The sequence below is a fragment of the Balearica regulorum genome, chromosome 1, assembly GCF_011004875.1.
Source record: "Balearica regulorum gibbericeps isolate bBalReg1 chromosome 1, bBalReg1.pri, whole genome shotgun sequence".
NCBI classification, from domain to species: Eukaryota; Metazoa; Chordata; class Aves; order Gruiformes; family Gruidae; genus Balearica; species Balearica regulorum.
In genome coordinates, this window is record NC_046184.1 from 60864204 (window position 1) to 60888067 (window position 23864).

General features: G+C 43.0%; 1 long non-coding RNA gene across 4 annotated transcripts in view; it reads right to left on the reverse strand.

Annotated features, from left to right (window-relative positions):
* The window catches only part of LOC142602059 (uncharacterized), a 38699-nt gene that overhangs the window by 9036 nt on the left and 5799 nt on the right, over window positions 1-23864 (reverse strand). For all 4 annotated transcript variants that reach the window (XR_012835717.1, XR_012835718.1, XR_012835714.1 and 1 more), the window contains exon 2: window positions 23356-23477. This is a non-coding gene — a long non-coding RNA (uncharacterized LOC142602059). The remainder of the gene's footprint in view (window positions 1-23355; window positions 23478-23864) is intronic.

Genomic DNA, 23864 nt, shown 5'->3' on the forward strand with positions numbered 1-23864 from the left:
TGATATTCTCTGTAATTAAACTGACAGCATTAGTTGGGTTTGTTTTAGCTCTTGCTATGCTTCTGCGATCTCTGTAGATGGGAAGAACAAATCTTGTTCTTTAGATGCCTCCTTTGATGAAGCAGAATCATGGACACTTGCTGCAAGATGAGTTTTAAGAGCTGTATCAAGCTTATGCAAATGAGTCCAGGAGAAAGAGAAGACCCAGTCACCACAGCCTTGAGATGAGTTCTGGAGGGCTCTGTTGCATCTGCAGCTCTCCTGAGGCTATGTCGTCCCAGGCTGCCCAGAGTGAAAAATCACAGTTCTATTTTCTTCTCTGTCTGATCAAGGCATTGGTTCCCAAATTGATTTCCGTTCTGATACAAGGCCAACATTGTGCCAGGTCCACGTATAGGTCAGCTGGCCAATATTTTTTTTTTTAAATGCATATCAAAAATTTATCAGCAAATGAAAACAGAAACATGCTTACAGCAAATACTTCAGGAAAAAAATTCTGGTTTGTGATACATCTCAGAGCATCTGAAGACTTCAGATTATCCTCTTTGACTAAAAATGATGGTTTTCAGTTTATTTCTGAGCAAAAAAAAATATTAAAACACTTTCATATATAGTAGACACTCAAAGGTACTGAAATATTGCAGGAACTCCAATCCTCTGTCAAAGTTGAGAGTTATGAAGCAAAATGTTGATAGGCTCCACCTGGATAAACCTTGAAAAAGAAATCTTCTGTGCCATTGCTTCCTTTCCCATACGTAAGCAGTAGCCATTTTATGGACATGCATATAGAACGCAGATGTAAGCCAGGATTCAAGGAAGGCATGAATCTAGTCTAGCTCTGAACTTTGCCATAAATCCCAACACCTTGAAAGAGACAAATGCCTACCAAATTTTGAAAAAAACATTTTTTCTCCTTCTGGCCTAACCTCTAGTTATAACAACTGCTTTGCTTAGAGCAGACTACAAGAAAAGATGCTCCTCATCGTTTTCAGTAAATATCAGTTTCCAATTCTTTAATCAATTAATTTCAATTAGCAGACAGTTTATTGGTGACCTGAGACATGGAAGACATGGAAATCTGCTGCTCTTGAAGAAACTGGTCTTTCATTTAATGGCACCACAAATGGTTGGTTGCACAACACCCTGTCTACCAGTATTTGAGTTTTTGCACAAGTATAAAGAATAAACTGGTGTCCAAGTAAAATGTGAAAACTCAGACAACTACAGCTTGAATAAGTTTTGAAATCAGAACCATACTTTTGCTGAGAGTATTTTATAAATGTCTCTTTGCTCCAGGGAACCAGATTCTGGTTCCTTGTCATGCCCTATGAAACCGTGGTTACAGCACTCAGCTGAGACCCCTCCTATTTCTTCCTAACCACGCAGCTGAGCATCAAGTATTCTGTTACTAACACCCTATGAATCCAGGGTAAGCAGTTTGGTTGGAAAATACTGGTATTTGAAAACATATGTTGCTTTTATAGCCTTGCTACTGGGATAGACCAAAACCTCAAGACCTAAACATCTCCAAATTCTCCAGAAGAGACAAAAAAGGGAACAATGCAATTTTTAACAGCCAGAGGATGACCAAGGAAAGAGCGAATGAAAAAGGACTTTTTCTCTTACTATCCTACAGAAGCATCACTTGGCACAAAGCAACATGATTTAGTTGGTGGTGTATGAAAACACATCTCAGGGCAGACCCATCAGACACACTAAGAGATACTCTTTTCTGCTCTAGTCCCTTCTCTCCTAAGCTCAGAGCCATAACTTGAGTGACATCCTTGGGCAAAAATATGCATCATTCAGCTGACCCTAATCTTGATGTCTTCTTTCAAGCGGAACTCACTCAGTTCTTGGCAGTTTTATCTGAGTTAGTGTTAAACAAATGCTAAGTAGAAATGGAATAAAAATATCAGGTTGTCAGCTCATAACAATAAGCTGCTGAGCCTTGGCAAACAATAAAATTCAAATTAATGGAAAATTATAAAAAGCCCACAGGACAGTCATCTATCAAACTGACACACAGCATTACAAAGTATAGTTTACCTAATCTATACTGCGTAACGTGGCTTGAGTAATGTGACTGCTCAGCCTAAGGGACAGATCTCCAGGCCCTCATATCACCTCCCTCCTAGCACTTTGCTCTGCTATTCCTGAGAGCAGTATGTTGAAGATGAATACTTGTTTGCATCACTGCCTTAAGGTCAGCACCTTAAGCCCAGAAATGGAATAAAGATTACCACAGTGTTTATTTTCATCTCACTGTAAGGATCTTATCTTCCCAAAGTTTTGCATTACTGCCTAGCATGGCAGGGCAGGATGTAACAAGTAACTCTTACAACAGTGTAAATGTGTTACTGTCATACCATTAAATTGTCATGTTATTATGCCATATTTCCAAAATAAAAACTGATTGGTTACAAATCACAAAACCAATAGAAGATACTTGCTATTAATTCACGGTGGGGAGAAAGGAATTACTCTCAGAACTGTGTATTTTCAAAGAGAGTTCCTGCAAAGAACTAACTTTTAAACCAAACTTTATTAAATTTAGTGTTTGAATACTTTTCCCCTTGGTAAAGACCTTTTATCCATTAACGCTGGAAAACGGCCCTTTGTGGGATTTATTCCAAATCAAATTTAGGAGAGAAGCAGGGATAGTGTGTTCACAGACACATGTGCAATTAAATGAGTACATGCTCTCATAACAAAGAGCCAACTCAATTACCTCCCAAGTATAAAGCTTACAGAGAGGCAGATGTGATCTTTATTCCAGAAGGTTTACCGAGCAAACATGAGAGAAAGAATGTGGAAGAAATTTATGTGAAAGCAAATACTTCATACCTTATAAAATCCCCATTGGCTGATTACAAAGATCTCTTGGAAATGCCAATTAGTCAGGTGTCTCTTTGTCCTTTTTAATTCTCCTACCCTTATTAAATCAATATCTCAGACAACTTAATGGCTCCCCAAAGTCTAGGTCAAACAGAGAAGCAAGAGGAGGTGGAATGAAAGGCTGTGCTTAATTTTGTGCCATGATCCAACTGTGGGTGAGGAGAGAAGGAATAATTTAGCTTGATTAAATAACTAAATATACGGTACCTTGAAAGGAAAATTGGCCTTCACTCGCAGAACTACCAAGACAATCCCTGACCAAAAACCATTACCGCTGTTGGTTGCAAAGTTGTGACAAATTCTTTTCAGAGGCATTCAATTTTTTTTTCTGCCCTGCACATAGGGACCTTTATCTCCTCTCCAACAACACCCTGTGAAGAAGAACCTCAAGACTGAGTCACAGCCCTGACTGCACCCAAAGCACCCTCCACCTTCATGGGCAAAGCAAGACTCTGCTGCCCACAAGCTGCTATTGGCCTCATCCCTTTCCAGCAGGTGCATGAAATCTGGTCATGGCACTTGAGGGAGAGCAGTCACCGTAGACTTTTGACAGGCTGAGGGATTCTTTGAAATTTGGCTAGTGTGGAATACCATACATTACAGGGAAAATTGCGTTGATGGAGCAAAAATGTTCTGACTGAGGAGGATAAAAATGAGGACTACCAATCTTATCCATAGCAAAGTTTGGAAGGACAGAGCCTGAGTTGAAATAAGTTAATACAGTTCTCCTGACCTTGAGAGAGATACTACCCATTGGCATCAGCTGAAGACCTGGCTGAGGATGTGTATTACAAGCCACTTCACCCCTTTAAAATGATGGTGTTGGGTCCAGCTAAGACCTGAACTATCTGTTGAATGTGCTGTGTTCATCCCACTTGATTAGATAGGACTTTAGAGCAACAAATCTCTTAAATTAAACACTTCAGTTTGGTATCTAAAGAGGGGATGAGATGAATTTCAACCTAATCATACTAAATCCCTGCTTTCCATCCCCTCAAGACTGCTTACATTCTTGCTAAGAAAGCAGATCTTCCCTAACTCAAAGATCAGACTCTTAGGGAAGTCTAGTAAAAAAAAAAAAAAAAGTGTAAATATGTAAAAATAAGCCCGTACATTTCTGGGAACCTAGATTAGATTTAACTGCTTCTCAATAATATCCATATGATATGAAAATGTTTAGAGGTCCCAGGGAGAACAAGAAGTGGGAGTATGCTAATTAATGAACTTTTATCTTAACACTTGCTATTGACTAAAAGCAGAGAGGGAAAGCAGATGCAATATGGTGGTAAAAGGGCAGACAACAGGACAGAGAGAGGCAAAAAATACACAAAACCTTTCCATTGATTTTGGAGATCAGCCAGTAGCTGAGCCAGAGTACAGACAGGGGCAAGGTACAGGGGAAAGTACCAAGGTAGGACAGGAGGAGGAATTATGACTGTACATGTCTTTGCCTGGACAACATGAGGAACGGCACCACTAGACACAAGAGTTAGATCAGGGTTGCAATCAAAGTGGGCAACCTTTCCCATTCTGAGAATGTTATTCTCATAATGTTCCTGCAGTGCAAATGGAGTCATCTTCAATCTGAAAATGAATAAAATAAGATCCAAAGTGATCCAGGCAGGGTTTTGAAAGGCTAACTGAATTGTTTAGAGTGCAACGCACACCAAACAGTATGAGGTTTTCACGGAAGCCTATGTGTTGAGCTTTTGCTGTGTTGGTTTTTTTGCCTGCTGGAAAGAAAAAACTTAAGAAGTATTCATCAAGAATAGTTTCATTTCCAATTGATCTGAAATTCAGTTCCAATTGGTCTTCCTTCTCCCTAGCTGCTTCACTTTCACAATGAAATGGTTGAGGACTTTATTAGGTTGACTACAACGTTTTCTTCAGCAATGGTTTGGATAGCTATTTTCTTAAATGATTGAAGCAAAAAATTAGCACTGAAAATTAAATTGAAAAATCCAAATATTTCACTCTGAGAATGGTAACATAAATGCAACTGTTTGTATGACTATAAATCGGTTTCATGGATCTATACACTTACCAAAACAGAGTACCTTGTAATGCAAAACCCATTTTTTCACTAAGAACATTTTAAAAATGGGGAATTTCCACCGTGTTTGAGTAAGCAATTATGTTTTCTACAAAAGGGAGTGCCAAAAAACCCCTCTTGCTCTCATTTTCATCTCCAGGCCTTTAGTCTGACTTGCATATTCTCTGTAAAGCAGTGTAGCAAATGAACTTGATCAACAGTTCGCAATGTACGTTGATGGATGTGGCCGGTTCATGTTTAATGCAGTTCTATGACCTCTAGCACTAGATTTGGTCTGTACATCTCCTAATATTTCACATGTTGATGACATGGACCATGCAAGGTAATAGACTTCTCCTCTCACTGAGAAACCATAAAAAGGGTTTGTATTCTTCATTGGCCAGACCAATTAATATTTAAGGTCTCATGACAGAACAACTGTTACTTCTTTTCTAATTTTTTTGGCTATCAGAACTTCATTGCATGTGGCATAATGAAAATGATAGCAATGTCAGTTCTTAGGGAGTTTCAGCTGCCAAAATAAAACCCTACACCTGCACAATCCTAAGAAAGAGAGGTTGCACACCTTGGGGGGATCCATCTTCATGGCAGAGTTTCCTGGATCAGGGCCATTGCTTATTTTATACCCATAGACCAAAAATTCCTGAATTCTTCTGCTTTGCCTTCTACGAGTCACAGCAGTGAATGAGTCATTTTACCTCATACCTAACATGTCATTTCCCATCATCTATTGAGTACACAACCACAAGAAGATGAAGCAAAAACACAGCTATTTCTTATCTCACAACTGTGTTTATTTTCAGCTAATCAGTCATACTGACATCTGTTTGGCCCTAATCCTGATTTTGTTAATAAGCCATTTGTGTAAATCTGTTCTATGCAAGACCATGCCTTACTGCACCCCTGAAGACTGATGAATGCGTTTTGGAAACCAGTAATGCTTTAGGATAAGCCCACCTTGGAACTCCAGTAATTTTCCAATAAGTGTTGTCCATGAATGATCTCATGAACCTCCAGTTTGAAGACCAACTTTATCTCTGGGGTCCAAGTCATCCAGTGGGCAAGTTTCCAAAAAGGAAAACAAAGCAATCTCCTTCCTACCCAAGATCTTCCCCCAGTCTCTGCTGTGCTTAAAGAAAATAGTCCACTCTTTGATGTGAGCCCTTGGAAATACTGCGGTTATTTAATTATTCTGTTTCTTGTTTCCTGGTAATTCTCCTAGATCCTTGCTTCAACATTGATTCATATTCCTGAAGGCCAGAGCAGACCAGACTGATCATCTGGTCTGGTCTCTTGCATAACAGGCACCACAGCATTTCACTCTCTGATCTCTGAATCAAGCCTTGTACCTTGTGGGAGATCCAGCGTATCTTGATTTTGTCTCCAAGTGCTGGAGAATTTACCACATCCTTGGTTAGCCATTCCAGATGTATGTTGCCTTCATGGTTAAGACATTTGAGTTTCATTTCCAATTTGGATTTTTTTTATTTTTCACCTTCCAAGCTTTATGTCCTGCTGTGCTCAAGGCACAACAAGCACTCTTTGGTATTCTATCCTTCACCCCATGCAGAGACTTCAGCCTGAAACCCAGGAGGCCTCTCCGTCTCCAACTCAGATAAACCCACCACCTGGAGCTTTTCACATCTCCAGCTGTCAGGGGTGGATTTAACACCAAACTCGCTCTGGTAATTCCTCTCTGACATCTCTGCAGGTTCTCAGCATTTGGTACGAGGGAAGAGAGCAGTGTGGGAGGCAGCAGAACCAGGCAGGGTGGGACATGTCTGCTCCTGAGCAGGACACAGCCCAGCCTTGACTCCCTGCCCTAGCCCCACTGCCACCTCCTGCCACTGCTGCTCACTCACCCGCCTGACGGCATTTTGTCACCACTTCCCAGGACACACTACTTCCCAGTCTACAGTGTTTATTCCTCGTCCTGCCTAATCTCTCATTCTTAAAAAGCATGGGTTTTTGCACCACCAGGCTTCCTGAACAGCTCTGGTTATGTCACTCCAGGTATGCCTTCGGCTATTTATTTCCTCAGGAAATGCCATGTCACCTGGAAACTTTGTATTTTTCCTGTTACAAAATAAAGCTTATAGCAATGAGCGTCTTTCTTACTTCTGTCAACTTCCTTATGTCCTTGAGAGGCTCCAGCTGCAAAATGGAGTCCAAAGGCAGACTTCTCAAAAAGCTCATATTAACTGGCTCCACAGGGTCCCACAGCCATTGGGATGTGAGTATCACAGACACATTTTACAGAGGAGGCACAGGAATGGCTGTGCCAAAGCTATAGCTTAAAGAGTTCAGCAGTGACTGTATTCACATCTAGACATTTACTTTTCTTTTGTCCTGCAGTGTGGTGTAACCTGAATTTGTAGCAGGCTACTGTGAATGCACAAATCGTAGAACCACAGAATGGTTTGGGTTGGAAGGGACCTTAAAGACCATGTAGTTCCAACTCCCCTGCCATGGGCAGGGACACCCTCCACTAGACCAGGTTGCCAAAAGCCCCATCCAACCTGGCCTTGAACACTTCCAGGGATGGGGCATCTACAACTAATAAGTATGCTATGAAAAGCAGGAGCACTGAAGTCTGGTTTTCTGCCATCCTGCCTGCTTGTGGACCCACGGTAATCCCATGAAACGTTGTAGGGATTCAGCTTGTGCTGCAGCCTTTCCTTCAAGCCAGATGCCTACTTTCCAGAAACTCCCAGGACCTTAGCAATGCTGAGGTGTTTATCCCTCAGCTAGTTTGGTGAAATTAGCCAACCACTTCAAAAGTTTCTGAGGGGAGGAGGAATGACATGCAGACAGACACTCATGCAGATGGACAGCCACAGGCTAAAAAGTGGGGGGAGAAAATAATTTGTGTTGTGGGAGTTTGCTCTCAATCACCTTAGCAATCTTTTCTTCTCTACTTTACAAGCTCTGCTGTGCAGTTGCTGGCTGCTCACCCTTGATGCACACTGAGACAAATCTTACCAGCATTTTTAGCCTTCTGGCAGTCATTCACCTAGGAAGATTTCTCTCCTACCCGTCCTCCTTGTAAATTCATATTACAGTAGCTGCTGAGAAAAGCTGTGAAAAGTGACTACTGAGTGTACCCAGGCTCCATCTGTTGCTCTCAGCAAGTCCCAGGAAAGTACTGACAGGCTTAATTTGCTCTGAAAGACCACTGAAATCTGTGAGATTCAGCTGAAGCAGCCCACGCCCTGTGAGCCTGCAAACCTGGGAAGCATCCCAAGAGCTTTATTCAGGACGATGCTACGCTAAGCACAGCCCCAGAGCTGCTGCAGCGTGCCGATGCCAAAATCAGTGCAGGAAGCCCCAGGTTGCCACTGAGGGGACCCCACTCAGAGGGAAGGGGACAGCATCTCATGGGTACGCCAGTTTGGGCTGCAATCCTGCCATCTCTCTCTCCCCAAGGCAGAGGTGCTCTGGCAATAGCAGGGTAGCAAGGACAGACCCTACAGTGGGAGGCAGAGAAACAACCCCCATTAGGTGCCAGGTTTGCTTCATAGGGATCGTTAGTGCAGTTAAAACACCGTGATCACAAAACAAACTGCACACCCAGACAATCATACAAGGCCTCCTCTATCAGCCCAGTGTGAATTTGCCGCTCTCATGGGAAAAATCAAAGGGCTCAGGGCAGCAGACAGTCTGTTAGCAAGCTACTGAAATAGTGAGCGGCTGATGTCTAGACTCAGGAAAGGAAATTCCTGTCCATGTTTAGAAGAGCCACACACGTACACATGCAAATAAAAAAACAGGAAGGCATGTACTGCCGTAGTCTTTGATAGCAGCCCAAGGGAAACGATGTAATTTGGTAGAAGAAGCAAACAAGGCATCCACTTAGACATAACCTGTCGGGCCTATTAAGGAGGGTGCTTTGACAGACAAGTCTTAGAGAAACTGGATCTAGCACAGCAGCACAGAACTGCCTCCGCAACAAATGTAGGGAACAAGGCCCTGAGAGAGACCCCAGATGCATCACACAGCTCGAGATCTCTTAACGGGAGTCTAGAAGGTGGCAAGTTGTCATATTGGCTAAGAGAGATGCACATTTGGAGCCACTGTAACTCCTGTCTTTTGGCCTGGGAGCCCATTTGCGTTCAGATATATTAATCTCTCTTTGAGAAGTGATATGTACATACTCACAAGACCCTACAAAGTTCCTGGCCCAGACATATTTATCAAATTATAAAAGACCTGTAGAAGTGCCAGTTTTGGTGACTACTATGTAATGTGGTTCCAACCACAGACTTTATTTTTCCACCATGATGAGGACCACAATCTTTCTTATCCAAAATAAATAAATAAATAGAGAAGGGTCAAGGGGCTGCAAATCATAATGACCTGTTTCTTTAATTAATAGCAATACAAGCTTTTTCCCCTCCCTTGTCCCCACCCCCCCCAAGATATTTGCTACTAGACTGGAGGGCACCCTGCTCCGTTTAGCAAAGACCAGAACAGATTCACAAAGACTTGCCAGCCCTCAGACATTATGTGATCTGAATGCAATTTCTCCACCCAGTCAACAAACACTCTATTTTTATTAATTTCATAAGAGGCTAGGAGGGAGGGAGAGAAGGAGGGAGGAGGGAGGGGAGGAAATGCCCTTTGACCAAGCAGAATGCCGGAGCTCAGTGAATTGTTACTAGCACAATAGGCTAAAACTAAAGCTGGGCCATGTCTTTTCATTTCACAGCAAACCTAGCCTTAGGACTGGAAAACAAGATTTCTGTTCCACTGGGCTGGCACAACAGCATTAGACAACTTAAGGCAGGAAGTGAAGAAGAAATTACCAATGAGATGTCAGGGGAATATAAAGTAAAGCATCTTTCTTTTACAAAAGAAGAGAGTTGTGACAATAACTCTGCCCTGCACATCACTAGGCTGTCTGCTGGCACACTCAAGCCAGGGCCAGCCCTTCTGGATGGCTGGACCACCATGGCAGCCCCCTCCCACAGACAAGCTCCTTGGGCACGTAAGAGAGGGCAGCTGTGAGCACGAGGGCACAGACTGGTGCCCACTGGGACCCTGGAGGCACAAAGTATGGCCAGCACTCTCAGGATGGCATCACAGCAGTGCCTACAGCTCTTGGGCAAAATAGGGAGAGTACGAGTCGATCCTCAGGAAAAATAAAGGTCAGGAGAATGAGACTGCCACCCTCATGGCAATTCATACTCCCCACATCTTGTTTATCCACTGGCCCCAAGTAAAAGAGTGACTGTGAGCAGACCAGAGGCTATTTAGCTTGGAACACTGACCTCTGTGCATCCAAGCAGCCTTGCCATAAGCCTTTCTCTTGTGCCTGGTGTCTCATCCTCTTCCCAGCTCCACAGTAGAGCCTCACTGCAAATTTTTGATGGAGGCCAGGAATCAATGCTTGCTCCTTCAATAACCTTCCTTAGCCCAAGAACTGCATATCACAGCTCTCCTTCCTTACCTGGCCCCCAGATAACTGCCTTTGTGGTCCACATCTGAAAATTTTCCAAGAACACAGCAGTGTTCCCACCTTACCAGAAGAGACTGTGAAGAAGATGAGTGTGCACTTCATCCAGCCATATCTATGGTAATGCAAGTTGTACTTAGTCTGTTCTGCCATTTGCTTCCCACGTAAAAGAGGCTTTCTGCCTGAACATGAAAATGCTTTTGTTCAAGGCAAGTCTTTTGGTTCAGAGTGTGGGTCACTGAATGAAACATGACAGCCTACACTATGCAGGACATGAGGTTAATGGATCTAACTGTCCCTTTTCACCTTAAATTTGATAGATCCTGCACCTCTGGTTACATCTATATGGGACAAAGGAGAGAGATTTCAGGTAGCTCAGCTACTGAAAACATCGTCATTAACATGTCACTGGATAAAAACACCATAGCATTATATGTGCATGACACAAAAGGTGATCTACTTTCTGTAAATGATAGTTGATATAGGACAATGTGTTCCCCTTTGTCTGGTCCCCCAAGCTTTTTCTCTGGGAGATTCCTATCTGAGAGCTAATGCCACGGTTGCACTCTTCACTGATGAAGAGTTACACAAAAGGGATTTCAAATACCGTAAACTATAAACCATAAACCATAAACCACCTCCTTGGAGCCTATTCCTAGCAGCAGACAGCTTACACTGCTTGCCAAAAGTTTTGTCCAGCACGGAGAGTGTTCAGCAGGGGCTAAAACTTAAAAGGCGTTTTTTTTCCCGCACCCCAGCAGCTTGCTATGAAGTTCTACACTGAACAGCTTCCCTCTCTGTTGTAAGAGAGATGAGGTCACCAGAATTACAGTAAATACTGAGCCTAGAAAAACTGCATTTCATGTTGGTCTGTCATGCTTTTTACTTGTTAATTCTGCTCATGTAGGTGACAGTGACTATTGAATAATTTCAAGAGTCTGCAGACACAGACTAATCGAAAGCTTATAGAAATCTGTCAGAAGCTTCTTACTGATGCCTTGGGCTCCTATCACACCCTATTTAATTACACACTGTTTGGAAGATTCAAAGCCAGCTAGTAAGTAGAAAGCAAGAATGCACCTGGATAAAGAAACACACAATCTGTTTATTTTCTTCCTTCTGTCCTTGCATCATAATCATTTGTTAATGGGTAAAATATTTTTGCAGTCACTTAAATTCCACATTCTGTGTTTCTTAACTTTTTTTTTTTTTAACTATATGTGCAGCCAGGTGGTGAACCAATAACATTTTTCACCTCAGTTGACACAATTAAACACTATGATTTTCAACCACCAAGAAAAGTTGGCTGGTTGAGTAAGGGCAGTTTGACAACTGAGATATTTATGTACAGCCAAAATGAGATAGTGTCCTATATTTTAAACAGTTCAAGTCAGAGGAGAAAAATGTAAAATTGGTTCCTAGATAATAATGCCTAATCTTTGTTTTCATGGCACATTGCTGTGCAATTAAGGCTGGCTCATGAAAGCTGTGCGTGACCACACTCAAATTGCTGAATGGCCTCATAGATGGCAGGAAGGAAAATAAATATTCTACTGTTTATACTTTCTGAAGTAAAATCTTCAAGATAAACAGTGTGTCAGGCTGACAGGTGTGACTTCTTTAGCCTTTGCCTGATGAATTTTTCATTCACAGCTGAGGCTGATAGCCTGAAACTGTTGATGGAAAAAACCCACTGTTCAGATTTTGATGGGAGTACGAATGTCTGGGTCTTAAAGGGTCTGACTTCTGTGCGAAGAATTACAGACACTTTGTGTGCAGGTGTGGGGGAAGGACCACGCTGCAGCCGCACTTCATCGTGCTGTTGTTTCACTCAAGGTATGGCAACGTAAGGGTATGGCATTTTCTAGGGAGGTGATCAGATATATCTCCCCCATGATACTCGGAAAGCAGAAAGGTTTTTCAGAGGCTTCTCCTGGGTACTTGATTCTTCATAAAAACCTCAAAGCCATGAACTACCACACCATTCATGATTTTGGCAAGTTCATTACTTGCCAAAATGTCCGGTTCTTTGTGGAACTACTGCGTGCAAGGAAACATCAGGATCATTAATAGCATCTTCCTCTGGCTGGTTGTTCTTGGTTTGCCTGGGGGTTCTGCTCAGGTCAGCCTGGGTCCAGGTCAGCCTGGGTCCCAAGAGAACTGAAATATGGATGGAGAGAAATGGACTTGTATTAAATACAATGAGGAGAAAATGATGAGTAGGGATCATCTGTGCAAGCAATTTCACGATGTAGAAGAAAGGCTGCAATCTCCAGGCTAACAAAATGTGAAAAAAGGCTTGCTGAGCTCCTGCCAGTACATGGAAATTCCAAGAACAACAAGTTAATCCAATAAGATCCAATAAGACATTGAGATTGAGAAGTAGAGAGACAAATTGTGTTCATACTCCATGAAAATACAGAGCAATTGTAAGTCCTATAAACTCCCCAAGATTATTTTTCCTGTCCAAGAAAATCACTTCTGTCTCATATGGCTTGAATTTAAACCAACTAGCTTAAATCCTCACCCTTAACTCAATCACTGAGAAAATAAAGAGAAAGTAGGATCGAAGTTCAAAGCAAAGCGTTGGAGCAGCACACAGATACCCTGAGTTGGGCACAGGGATGGCATGCCAGGCAGACACAGACCCCTGCCCCACCACTCTCACATGGGACTTGGGCCAAGTGGGGGTTGGTTACCTTAAAAAGCTGTGACAGCAGGAACCAAAGGGGAACTCCTCCTCTGCTTAGGGTGTCTGAAGGGCTGTCACACTCCGGAGGGCTTGTGGCCACGTGTGGATGCAGGACAACTCCAAGATGTCCTTTTTGTATTGACAAGCATCTGCGAGCGTTTGAAAAGGAAGGATATATCTAACCCTTCACTGCTTCTCTTATGTAAAACTTTCTACTACATATTAGCACTCTTCCCAGCTGTTTCAGGCATAGATCATTTCAAGTTTTTCAGAGTAATTATCTGCACAGTCCCTTTTCCCCTCTGGAACAGCTTATTTATAAGGTGATGGCAAGACTGTACTCCATCAGATTGCCTAGCAGTGAGGGAGAGATGAAAACTGACTCTAAAACCTTTATCATTTTTAGGTGGTAAGTTATAAACATTGCTGAGGAAAGGCAAGAAGACTGGAAAGCTCTGAGCATTACTTAAATGTAAAACAATGGGAAAATCAGGGCTAGGCTATGACTAAATTGCACGGGAGCCTAGACCACACACACACAAACATACATAAACCAGTTCAGAACTGAAGACCAAGTATGGATTTTTTCATCCTCACAGATGAGAACCAAGAGGATCAATTCTCCCCCTAGAAGTTCATTTCTCCTTAGAAGACCAACTTTGTAAAAAATCTGCTTCCTGCGAGTATTCAGTACCTCCCATGCTTACTCCAGCAACCATATGTGCATTAATTTTGCTGCTGTTAGCACTGAAGAGCCAATGAAGTCATGAGAGTCAATTCCAAAATACAAAGAAAAGGGGATTGCAACCAAGAACAGACTGTGACCAGTGGACTCCTTACTGCCAGTGGCAATGCTCCACCAGCACAACGGGCAGAGCCAGCACTAAGTATAGGGAATGAAACAGAAATCCTCTGGCCTTCTCCATTTATCACATTTCATCTGGGCTTGGCAATGCCCAGTCAACACAGAACTCCACATTACTATTTTTTTTTCCAAAAGACCTGCTGTTCTGTCCACAGCACAACAGACATATATAGCACTTCTAGAAGTGTGTACATTTTCTCTTCTTTTTTTTTTTAAGATTAAGGTCTGTTTTCTTCTTTCTACTTGAACTTTTCCTAAAGATGAATCTGCCTAATATCTCCTTTGATTTGTTTGCTCATTTCCTTTAAAAAAAACCAAACACCCCCCCCAAAAAAACCCAACCCAAAAACAGGAGGGAAGAGATGGTGTGTCTCTACAAGGTTATTTGTGTAACATATACTATGCTATAAATTTACATGCATGGAACAGTCAAATAAAAAGACTAAAGTTCTATTTAAAGGCCCATGCCACAAGGAAATGAAATCACAGTGTTAGTTACATTTCCCAAAATGAGAAAATATTAGGTACAAAGAGATGCAGAGAGAGGGGGAGAAGTAAAGACACTGTTTTGCTCTGCAGAGCCAGGGAGTACCCAGCTGAGTGGGATGGGGGGAGAAGAGCTCGCAGCCGGGCACGAGGCACGGCACGGCTGGCAGCCCTGCAGTTTTCCTGCTGCCGTGAGGGCGTTCCCAGAACGTCTGAAAGCAAAACTTGGCAAGCAATACGGGAGCTGGATGGAAAGGGAGAAAGACTGGGGATTAAAAATGATCACTTTCCAGAAATAAAAACAAAATCCAGCCACCAATTTCTCCCTTGCATAACAGAAGACATGAGGATACCAGTATATATCAACAGTACGATACTCCCACTCACTCCCCCATTCATGTTAGCTTGCACTGGTTTCTTCACTCTTTATCAGAAGGAAAAGGCAGCAGTTTTATTTACAGAGTGATATAAATAACAAAGCCTGAAACGAGGAGCACGATGCCCCAGCTCTGCAGTAATGACAAAAGCAGCACGGCTGGCTGTCAGGCACGCTCCCCTATCTACTGGCAGCACAGTGATCCAATGCTGTGCTACCCCAGGCTTCAGCCACCCACCGCTGATGCAGGCACAGAACATGACCTTTTCCTCCATAAACAACAGTACTCCATCCAAGTGCCATTATTAAATTCTTTCATGTGTGATGCAAGCTGTCCCTGGGAATAAACAGTCTGGTACATGACTATGCAGGATGGTTTTATAGGGAGATAGTTTAAAGAAAACACTGCCTACACCAGATTAGACTTGGGCAATTCAGAGAAAACAATGAAACAGCATGAGCATTTTTCAAAGTGTTGCATTAAACACACTTCAAAATCACAATATCTGACTATTTGTGTTCTTTTATCTTATGCTACATAATCCCTAGCCTTAGGTTCCAGCAACTGAAAGCACTTGAGCCTCAGACAAAATGGTGTCAGCCTCACCAAAATCCCACCAAGTGCCCAGTCAGATCTGACCGGGTGAGCACGTCCAGTCAACACTAACTCTAATCCCATTAGGTCCAGCCAAGGACTGCTCTCCTATAATGCACAAAAGCGTGAGTTTGCCAAAGTGCTGGTTTTCAGTCCAAACCAATGCTCAGACAAAAACAATCTCAAAATAGAATCAATGTCCTAATTATATCTCCCCTGAATATGAATAGAATATTACAGTCATTAAAAATAGACCTTTCAAAAAAAAATCAAGGCCTTTCCAAGGTCTTCAGCCACCAGCATCTCTCTCCCATGCCTTCATAGTATTCATTGCCTTTACTCATCTGCTGTCATCCTCTTTCACAAGAGGTCACACATTGACCCTCCCAGACCAGAAGAGGTACAGGGAGGTCTCCACGCACACACAGGAGGGATGTTAGATCAGATCTCCTATTTGGGGAGGAGGAGGGAGTCTGAGCTTCCTGAGAAAGAGGCTAAAATCACATTGGCATTGCCTCTTACCTTATTTTTTTCCCAAATTCCTATCCTATAAGGGGATTTAGGCAGCACCAAGCAACTGTGCTGCTCACCATGTAATGCATTGTCCACATGTTGCTTGCTGTCTTTTGTCTTAACTGGCTTTAGCTGGCTGGGCAGGGAGGGGAATTCTTTGCTTAAATCAAAAACTTTTACAATCTTAAGGGTCCCCTTTCATGCTATTCTAATAACAAAATCAATTAGAAACTCCATTTCTGGTTTACCCTTGTGTGATGACACTAAGGTAATTCACTTCTCCTTGCTGCTCCCTTGCACTAGCACGAGAGGGAAAGAAGCCTAGTATGAATGAATGTAGCCTCCATGATAAGGGACAGTTTGCCTTTTACCTTGAGTCCTCTCACTTCCCATGACACCTTGATTTTGCTCACAGGTCTCTTATGGGAGTGAGGAAAGAGGATGAACTGCCAGTGCATTACCGGAAGATGTTCAGATCCTGTCACCTATAGAGACTGTATAGGAGAGAACAGTAAGTGGGGGAATCTTCTCCCCATGTTCCTCTTTCTATAGGGATGGGTGACAGAGGAATTATCCTACTGGTATTTGAAGTAGTGTCAGTATTTTACTTGAGGAGGAAGCCTGATGAAAGAAAAGGTAACGTTATACCTAGAGGCCTGGTAGGGGTAAGAGCAAATGCAATTCAGAGGCTTCAGACAGGCATTCAAAAATCTATTGCATGGTCTCTCTAGCTCATTGGTTCATACATTCTAATGGCCATGGGAATATTTTACAGCACTTCTGCCCCCTCCCTGATACGCCTGAAAGCGGTATAATATCTCGATCTCTAAGCTGTGCCGGGCCAACCATCTGCTGAAGAAAAATTAAGAAAAGACCAGCTGTGTAAAGATAAACAACACAAACTTTATCATCTCTGTTTTTTCCTCCACTAATATTCTGTTTATTCACAGACCTACTTTATTTTATTGGCAATTCTGGTGTTCAGCTGGTCTTAGTCTATACAAAGTCTCTTCTTCCAATGGCATGATGCTGATCTGCGCCAGCTATGGATCAAGTCCTACATGTAGGAGACATACTGTAATTCCTGCTTTCCGTCCCTTGATCTCCGGGTTATTATCCATCGGAGGTTTGCCAGAGGTGGTCTGCTTGCCGCATAACAGCTTCAAAGTCAGGTTGGGCAACTGCTTGATGGAGGAAGCTTAACACACATGTTCCTGGTCCTTGTTTTCTCTTTCACATGCATCTTTCACCCTCTCAGCCAATCAGCACCGTGCCCATAAATCTTCCCTGGGACACGCTGCGAGAGTCCACAGAGGCACCTGAACTCGTTCCTGTGGCAGCACTGTGATGGGAAGGCAGTGGCTGACAAACAAGAAACACTTCTCCCCTCAGGTGGCCTGCTCTTCCTTGTCAGCCGCACACTGCGGAGAAAAGTAGCTGAAAACCAGCTGTCCTGCTAAAAAGGACAGAAGAATTTCTTGCGGGCAGCACAACTGTTTTATTTATTTATTTTACTTATTTACCACACTCTAGTCACTAGCTTGATTTTCCTTAATCGTACAAATCGCCTGCCAAGGACATAGAGCATCTGGCTTTCTTCAGCAAATAAACTGTTTGCCATGTGTCTGCTGTCCAAAAAGACATGCTGCCCCCAAGTTACAATCCTGAAAAAGACTCTGTCAACATGTTTTATCAACTAATAATAATAAAAAAACCCTTCTGTGTTTTTCTCGCAGCTATTTATAAAATGTCTCCAGAAGCCAGACAGTGAATCAGCCTCCTTATCCAACTTTTGTTTCTACCAATGCAAATGCTCTCGGGTTCGTTATTGGAGGGTTGTTCAAAAACAGCTGGGCTGCTGGCATTCAAGCTATTCCTTTATTTACAGGGTTTTGTTCTGAGTACAAAGACATGTATTCAGAGATCATTCATGGACTTAAAGTCAAGCATATACTTAATTACTTTGCTGCAGTGAGGACTAAAGCATTTGCATTGAAGCAAAACTATTCACAAGCAGCCTTTCCAAACAAGCACACACAAGCGTCCGCGACAGGCTGACTACTTGCAGAGCTGGTGCTGTGGTAGCAGAAAAAGAGTTGTAAATTCCCATCGCCCTAGTAAGTTGGAATCAAAGTAGTTAAGTAAGTTAGGGCAAAGACTGCGTACGCACAGCTTTCACTTGGAAGGTGGCTGGGGCAGAATGTGAAGGGGATCGCATCCTCGGAGATTTCCATGCAGAGGCTGGCTGCACAGCTCACACTGAGACAGAGAACATGCGTAAGGAATTTTAGCCTAGTGTGTCATTCATGCGTGCTGCTCCTGGTGCTAAAAAAACAGTAGCAAACCAGCACGGTTACCTCCATCCTTCCATCCTCTCTTCTCCCAACCACCAGAGCTGTATTTGCCCAAGTTAGTAAGTGCTCACTCATTCAAGGAGTGAACGTCCACATTATATTTAGCCGGACTGTTGCAGGGGACTGTTCAGCCATGAATTTGCCGTGAACTAGCTGGGTGTACTAGAGTGTAACAAGAACTGTTGCTAAGTCTCATGAAATGCTGTACGAGGATCTGATCCAACCCACACTGAAGTCAAGGCAAAGACTCCCACGGATTTAAATAGGTATTAGATCAAGACCTCAGACTTGTAAAATCTTCAGGGCAGGGGCCACGGCTTTGTTACAATGCACAGTGTGCACTTAATGTGCTCTCTAAGTAATAATAAATAAGAATTTGGAAGTAATTTGATGGGGGGTTGGGAAGAAGTTTCCAAACCTTTCCAAAGAGCCTTGTTATCCCAGCATATTAATGTATTCTACCAAAGCTGTGTTAATCTTTTAAAATATCTTTGTACAAAGACTGTAAAATCCTGGTTGGTTACGTGGGTTGCAATGGTTCTGCAGCAGCTATTCATTTCACATCAATAGCTCAACTTGCAAAAAAATAAAATAAAAAGCCTATCTATCTGTTATTACTCCTTTGCACATAATTAATGGCTTGCTGCCATCCTCCGCTGCACAAAATCTTTGAAATCTTTTCTGCTCCCCTTTACATGCTTTTCCTCCAACATGAGACACAACTTAAAAAGTTATCTTGAGGTTCAGAAGTCAACAAACTATCCATCACTTTCAGGGCTCTGCAGAGGAAGACAAATAAATGCGGGAATGAAGGGACAATGGAATCTCTAAAATGCACCCAGTTTCCTTTGACTAACCAACTGATAGACACAAACTGGCTCTTGCAGTTCACACTAAAGGATGACTGTAAAAGCTTTTGACAGCTAAATGAGTTGGGGTGGGCTTTTTACACAAAGAGGACTCGATTTAGGACTGTTTCTTCCCTGTGAGTAAGACAAGTTAGTTCTGCCAGCTTTGAATGAGCCATAGACTGGCCCCTTCAGTCTCATCTAGGAAAAGCACAGAGCAACTGTCTGCCTGTCTGCTTTGCGTTAGTGGCAGACTTTTCCTTTCCACCTCTGCAAGATCCTCAAATTACAACTTACTGGCTGAAACACCACAAGAACAAAACCTAGAATTCACCCTGAAATCTTGCATGGCACTTAAGGAAGCTAATGGGCAAAACCCAGGCCTGCCATATATCCATTGCTTGATGTCATGGGCGGGGGGGGGATATATTTGTTTTACTGGAACTGTTTATCCCAGAATCTCTACTGGGATACCGACATTTTGCAAATGCTTCCTTTGAGATATGCTATCAGTTTGCAAAACAGGCTCTTTGAATACTCTCATCAGTTGTGTGCACAGATAACTTAAGATGACAAATAAGGCAAAGCACAACAGATTATCAGTTGAGAGGGAGATGCTGATCTCGGTGACAGTCACAAGAAGTCTGCAGTAACTCAGCTGGGCTCCATTGAATTATTTGCCCTCCACGAATGTCACTGAGTTCAGGCACTGTCCCAGGAGGGGGGAGGATGCTTGTTTTCGCAGCTTTGTAAGCCCAACTGTGCACTGGTAGGAGTGAGCGCAAGTAGTCACAAGTCCTCTCCTCTCTTAGCGGGTCTCTGAAAACCTTACAGGATGAGAGGACAGGCTGCTATGTGTAAGCTGTTCTGCTGGAGAAGACATATAGCCATGCCCAGATGGACGAGAGCAGGGCAAGTTAGCCTAAGGCATTAAACATTGGGAAGGCAGGATTATCTTTACTGAGGTCTCATAAGTAAGTCAGGGAAAATTTTGCTTTGCTGCCTAATTGTTTTGCACCTGAGCAATTTCAGTCATAACCTCATGTGAAGCTGAAACAATGGGGGGGGGGGGGGAGTAGGGTGGGTGGGTGGGTGGGTGTGGGATGTGTCCCTCCAAAAGCCCTCATTAATGTTTTTCACATGTCACTTCACAAGATGCAACCAAAAGTTACTGTTCTCACTCCTTATTTCTCCATGTAGCTACTCTGACAACAAAGACGTTTCAGTAAAATGGAAGGTTTAAACAATTTTGTTGGTTTTGGCTGGGATAGAGTTAATTTTCTTCATAGTAGCTGGTACAGGCTGGTTTGGATTTGTGCTGGAAACAGATTGATAGCATAGAGATGTTTTTGTTATCGTGAAGCAGTGCTTACACAGAGCCAAGGCCTCTTCTGCTTCTCACACCACCCCACCAGCGAGTAGGCTGTGGGTGCACAAGGAGTTGGGAAGGGACACAGCCGGGACAGCTGACCCCAACTGACCAAGGGATATTCCATACCATATGATGTCATGCTCGGCATATAAAGCTAGGGGAAGAAGAAGGAAGGGAGGGGACGTTCAGAGTGATGGCGTTTGTCTTCCCAAGTCACCGCTATGCGTGATGAAGGCCTGCTTTCCTGGGGGTGGCTGAACACCTACCTGCCCATGGGAAGTGGAGAATGAATTCCTTGTCTTGCTCTGCTTGTGTGTGTGGCTTTTGGTTTACCTATTAAACTGTCTTTATCTCAACCCACGGGTTTTCTCACTTTTACCCTTCTGATTCTCTCCTCCATCCCACCAGGGGAGAGTGAGCGAGCAGCTGCGTGGTGCTCAGCTGCTGGCTAGGGTTAAACTGCAGCAACAATGTACTGAAAACCTGTCATCTGACCTCCACTGTAAAACTTATGAAACTCCACAGGCCACTTCTCCAGCTAGCCCACCTCTAGAGTGGCCCCGCGGCCCACAGAGCCGCAGCAGCTGAGGATGACGCCGTGCCTGAGATGGTGTTAGAAGTGTTCGACACACCAATTGCAAGGCTCACTTCCATTGCCATAAATTGCATAAATTCAGAGTTTAAAGATGTCCTAAGAAAAAACAGAAAGTGGATCAAAATTGGACCCTTCAGTCATGAAAGATCCATCTGAATCTTCCGTAAGGATGAAGCATACAGATAACCTCTAGGTTCATATGAGCTGTTCTGCTGGAAATAGTTTTAAATACTTCCTTGTCTCCATTCTCCTTTGTGCACACAGTTCTTGACCCAATTTAAATCTCCCTTGATCCATTAGTGTTTTTCAACCTTTTCACCAAGTTTCCACTAGTGAAAGCTTCCACTTTGCTTTGTCCAGCAGAGTCTCTCAGATTCAGAAGGGACTTTTTGGATGAGAAGACATCTCTTCACACAGATGATTTCTTCTATACCCATTCTTTCTCAAGACATCACCTTATATCCTCACTCTTACAGCACAGTTCCTTACTCTGAACCATGACTGATCTTCCGACAGAGCTGTCCTGATCACCGTACCAGGACTAGTTCCATCTGCCAGCTACATCACTACACTATTCCTCATTTTTAATTGCAACATCTTCCTAACCCTAATGTGAATTCTCCTAAATTTCTGCTCCGTTGACTAACCTTTTGTCTCTCTGTCATCCCTTCAGAAGTGTTGTCTGCTTATATCAGTGTCTCAGTTATAGCTATCCTTTCATGTTTTAATCACTGCAACACCTCTATTTAGGTTATCCCTGCATAGTAGACTGTAGCAATGACAGCAGAGCTTTCCACCCTCCCTTCCAAGTAGGCCCACTGACTGCATAATTGTCCTCAGTGCAACAGAAGACTGCTCTCTGCAAGGAAATCCATGATTAGAGGTTAGTTTGAAGGAAGTCTGTGTGAAGTTACCTGCAAATATCCCCCTCGTGATACCCTCAGGTAGGGTAGGAAGGACACACAAAAGAGAACAAAATGTGTTCCTTCCTCTGCCATACTGAGACAACTCCTTGAGTTGAGTGGCTGCGGTAGTCAAAAAGGGAGCTAGAAGGAGGTTGCAGCATCAGCACCTCCCTCTGCCTCCAGCCACATCCTCCTCTTTATCTACAAACCCATCCTCTGTTATCAGAAGGAGGAAGAGCAGCAGCTTTATTTGCTCAAGTGGTACAGGGGCCACTTGTGCTAAGCAGGAGACGGAGCTCAGGAAAACTCAAGCAAGAGGGACGTGGATGGAGAAGGGTTGTGCTGAGGTGAAGTGACTTGCTTATTGCCCCATAAGAAGTTTGTGCCAGGATACAGAACAGGGTGTCCTCACTTGAACCCCAACCCTCACCTTTAGCATATACAGATCTTTTCATTTTCCATCTACTGCTACTCACTCTGATGTCTGGGCTATTTCACCCATATGTATAGTTAGACTGAACTGTCCATCTGGAGCAATGAAGCTGCACTAGCAGATTTGAGCTTGGCTTTTATGCACATGTAGAGAAGGTGCTTTGCTGTTCATCCATCATTCAGCTGATTGTGAGCATGTTTCCTTAAATAAAATGAATAAATACAAATATTAGCTTTCAGACAGTGAAAGATTTGTGCTGTTTGGTGAGCTATAAATAACCCTTCCCAAAATGTAAAAGTGCCATGAGGCTGAAGTGTTTGGACACACTAAACAAAAGGTTAAGTACATGACTTTGGAAGGAAGAACCTGACTTTCTGAAAGCATGGGCCTGGGGCGAGCATGGTAAGAGTTGCATCAGGGCAGGCGCAACACAGCACTCACTGATTTACGAGCTTCTCAAAAGAGTTCAAATATCCAGCACTTGTCATGAAGCCCACTCAGATGCAGAGATCACTTATATGGGCTATAATGAACATATATTCACCAAAGTAAGTACTGTAGTTTTAATGGCACGTTAATGAATGAGATGCCTCCTGGTGACTAGAGCTGGCTGCATCTCTCTTTATCTTTTGTCCATTTAATATCTGTGTTTAAGATGATGAACTAAAAAGATAATTTGCAACCAGACTTCAAGCAGCAAGGAGACAGACAGTTATTACATCTTGAAACACCCTGCAGTTTCAGTCAAAGGTTTCATCATATATCTATCTTTACCAGCATGCTTATCTTATTAAACACACTTGATTTTTTTTAAGGCCTCACATTTCACATCTCCCAGATATTTGACATTTAGCAACAGATACGCTCGTAAGTCAGCCTTTACTTTTGAGTGAGTTATCAGTGGCTAAAGCTCACCTCTCCTGGGGTGATGCGCCCTAAAATTGCACTTTAGCCCATGGCAGGCCATTTCAAGATCTCAGAAGGACGACAGCACTTCCCCCTGTGCTCTCTCCACAGTTCGGCAATCTGGAGTTAACCTTTCAGAGAGACAGGAAAAAGGCGATACTGCAAAGCTTTACTGTGGGTTTGCAAGAGGTTCAATCTCTTCGCTGCAATAATGATTACCCAGCAAGCTTGGAAGGCAGAGGCTGTTATTATATCTGACAGAGGCACATGGTTTTTATTGGGACCAGGCGCATAGAACAGATCAAGCTGGGACATGGTGCAGGAACATAATCTGGTTCTTAGTTCACTGCTGTAGTCTATAGTGTGTGCACAAGTTTGACAGATAATTGCAATTTTTTTTTCCACACATTGCTGTAACATTTTTCTTTTTAAGGAAGAGGCATAAATATCTGTCCTTAACAAAACTGTCCAAGCTTGCTAGCAACTGTCCTTGCTAGTCCTTGTCCAGAAGGAGCATT